This window comes from Branchiostoma floridae, chromosome 6 (genome assembly GCF_000003815.2).
Source record: "Branchiostoma floridae strain S238N-H82 chromosome 6, Bfl_VNyyK, whole genome shotgun sequence".
Classification (NCBI taxonomy): domain Eukaryota; kingdom Metazoa; phylum Chordata; class Leptocardii; order Amphioxiformes; family Branchiostomatidae; genus Branchiostoma; species Branchiostoma floridae.
Window position 1 is genome coordinate 26,743,073 of NC_049984.1, and position 3,879 is coordinate 26,746,951.

Here is a 3,879-nt window from a genome sequence, read left to right on the forward strand (position 1 = left end):
AGGTCTGCAGATGCAGTCAGGGCCAAGACAGGAGTCCCTGGATTGAAAAGATGACAAGAATAATATTGCATTCAGTATAGAATATTCCTTTCAAATTAGCACGTTAGAATAATTGGTGACTGCACTTAACAAAGTGGGCTTACATCTGTACCTGTATGGAATTTCTCAAACATTTGCTGAAAGAACTTTTAAAGAAAAGTCTAACGTTAAATGTTATATCTTACCTTTACTGCATAGAGATCGGAGCTCTGACACCCTGGCAAAACATAACAAAGACTATATTGAACTTTTTGAAAATACAGGAGGTATTAAAATGTTTCAGACAATACCGTGAAGTTGAACATTTGAACAAAGCACTGGGAGTAGAGCTAGATTTCAATTGATTTACACATTTAAACATAATTTAGCACAACCTTAACATAGCATGGGTTACAAAAAAGGAAATAGCTAATTATGGCTCAAAAATGATAGCTTTCATAATGAGTCAAAAAATTAACACATGTAGATGAAGTAGGTAATGACTATTGACATGCAAGCTCCTATATTAGCAAGCTCCAGCTAATATTCAGACACATGCATTAGCCCGAGACATTTACCACGTCATTAGTTATTCACGGGCCCACAAGAAGTACTGTAAACAAGCCAAGGTGCTATCACAAATCAAATGAAACCAAGTTTTCTCTTAGTAATCTTACACCTCATATTTTCAGTAGCCGCGTTGAACGTTAAAACAAGCAGGTTGGATCAAAGCGACATGCGACTAAGAAATTATAGAGAGCAAACTGTTGCTACACGGCATGTTTTCGTCACCAAGTACTGTTAAGAAAAAGCTGCTGTTGATTTTGGGGGCAAATTCACCTTCATTTGTTTGACAATAATTATTTGGGTTTCTGGCAACCAATTATTTTGTAAAAGTAATGGTTACTTTTCTCAACTTAAAGCTCATTTGTTGTATTTGTTAACAATTAGCCTTCATAACAAGAAAACATTTATTGATTTTCTAGCCTATCTTGTCATGTGACTTTTTCTGAACCCCCGATGGGTTGATTTTATCTCCATCGTGTATCCTATTTCGCAGGTGGCACGTACCTACCCAGACTTACCATGGGGGAGGATCCGACAAGATGTTAAAACGTGCTTAAAGCACAGAACTTATGACCAGACCACAAGGAAGGAAAGGTATTAACTTAAATTGACATGAGAAGTTGCCATTTTATTGCAAAAGCCAACATGTCATGTGTCAATCGAATTTCTTACATCAATAATTACATACTCAACTCATCATGTTTGTAAACAAGCTGAAGCATCAACAGTGCCAACGGTTCAGCTAATAAGACCGGATGGCACATCTCTGGCTACTGCCAAAAACCGGTCAAGGAATGGGACAAGAAGTAAATATTGAAATCTATTTATAACACCGCTTTCCAGACAATTTGCAAAAACTAATGCCAAGGTGTGAATGATAACAATATATTTCTGTTTCAGCTGCAGTCACCATCCTTTCAATGACAGAGGAAGGAAGGAAACATCCTGTCTTGACTCAGGTTAAAAAGGTAAAAGTTGTTCGATAACGTCTTTAACGGGCTCAGAAATAGATGGTACCCATTTTATACTGATATCTGTAGTGATACAGGAGGTCAACCGCCAAGGTAAACTGTGGGATTTTAGGTGACATTATGACCTTAGTAAACAACATTTCCTAAACACATTTACCGTTTCTGTAGCGTTTCCTCGGTAACCATTATTACTCTCAACTCACTTCACGCTAATGCAAGTACATGTAAAGATAATAAATAACACTTGCTACAACAGTTGCAACATTTAACAGTGTCTCCTTTATTTTCATCTACCACAGGACATCGTCATCGATATGAGCATATACACCATCCAGCTGACGCCGACAGCCGAGCCGAGCACATCAAAATGATTCCTGTTGGTCGTCAATTTTTTGGTAATTTCCTTCGCGACTCCTCAGGTGTTTTGAGGTAGCCTTTGCCCTGTGAAAAGGAAGATTAGTATCGTATGTTCAATTTAGTACATTTAATTAATTTGAAACAATTCCTAGAACTATACAGTAATTGTGAAGCCTAACAATAGAACATATACATAACTATGCCAAAGTTGAAAACATGTTGCGTACCCTTTTTGCAGCGTCATTTTGCGAAGTATATTAAATATTCACCCCGAAGTACAGGTACCGACGCCGAAGTATAGCTAACTTTATAAGGAATCTTGGATATGCGATCTTTCACAGTGAATTAATAAGTCATTTTGAAATTTGCATACTTTCACATACTAAATAAAGGTCAAAATCCGAAAGCACGTTACGGATTCAGAACAAAAGATTCTATCAGTAATGAGACAAAGCGTTTAATTTTCCGACAGCACGTTACGTAGCTCAGAACAAAGATTCTATGAAACAATTTGGAAAAGCATACCAAATATATGAAGCGGAAAATGTTGATCTCTCAACTTTTGTAATCTGTTCTGTGTCTGTCTGTCCCCAAGTAAGCTCGAGCAAATATTGCCCGGTTGAACGACGATAGACCGGACGCCAGGCTACGTCTGCTCCAAACACTGGACGGTCAATTATTTTAACTGTAAAGTTCTAGAATGCCGCCTTTGGGTTGATCTAAAGTGTAACGATTAACGGTAACCATAACGTCGGCCATGGCCACAGCCGACCTGTAGTTAACTGCCGACTGACATAACTGAAAATAAGATTAACATGCCCATATTTCATTAACAAACTTTCTTGGCTAGCTCTGGATGTTTGAAACTATAATATAACTTTTAAATTTCAATTTACAGTTAAAACAACAACGGAAAGATAGAAAATCCTTACTGTTTTCAACTTATATTATCTTATATCTTATGTGAACGCAACAGTCCTGAATCAAAGTCTGCTGTAGTATTCGATCTGACGTTTTGGAATGAATGAATGAATAAATAAATTAATACAACTTTTCTTTTCGTGTCTTGTGCATTCAGTTTACAAGACACCAAAAGAAAATTTTTACACGATACAAAGTACAGAAGCTAATAAAAGCCTTAACAATCATCGAACAAAGACATAAAATCAGATATCTACAAATAAACATAATTTCTAAACCGTTCTTTTACATGACAAAAAAGAATGGATATATGTCAATAATTCAGAAATAACAGCAGTTGATACAGTATATGTACTTCTCTACCCATAGATTTCTCTCCATATACAAATACAAGGAGACTGCGAAAATGTACAACGATGATAGAAATAAACGTATAAAAGGTAAAATTCGTGTTATATATGGTGAAGAAAGTTTTTACACTTCACATGTAAACCATTAATAATGTAGAGATGCGAAAGCTGTATTAGAATACCTTAGGCCACACCAATTTAATTTCTTGGTTCACGGATTTTTTCATAAAAAATATGGAGCGAGAGGGTGAAATAAAAATAAAAACTGTAAAATGGTTGGGGTTAAGGTAACGGCTAATCCAAAACATAAAGAAAAAAAATTCAGCTTGAAAAAAAGTACAAAACACTATTCTTGTACAGTAACTGCACCTGTACCCACACTTTAAGAAGCTTATAATATAAAGGCCACTTTGCTACACCAGAAAGTTGGTGAATAGTTAATGGTGAAAATTTGCCGAGTGGTAATTTTTTTTTTTTTTCAAAAAATAGGAGCGAGCGAATCCGTGAACCAAGAAATTAAATTGGTGTGGTCTTAGATATCGTTAACCGCTGCACGTTTACTTCAATAAATCCGCAAAGACGTTGTAGTTATCGTGCGATAGTTAGCTCAGTTGGTAAGCGCGGTGCATTGTGAAGCATACTTGCGCATCAGGCGTGGGTTCGAATCCGCCCTCGGAGATGTTATGATATGATAT

At 36.3% G+C, this 3,879-nt stretch overlaps 1 long non-coding RNA gene across 1 annotated transcript; it reads left to right on the forward strand.

Moving 5' to 3' along the window:
- Positions 1 to 503: 503 nt before the first annotated feature.
- On the forward strand, positions 504 to 3,399 carry LOC118418680. Its single transcript, XR_004831506.1, has 3 exons — positions 504 to 1,179; positions 1,486 to 1,553; positions 1,856 to 3,399. It is a non-coding gene; the product is annotated as an uncharacterized LOC118418680 (long non-coding RNA).
- Positions 3,400 to 3,879: the final 480 nt, after the last annotated feature.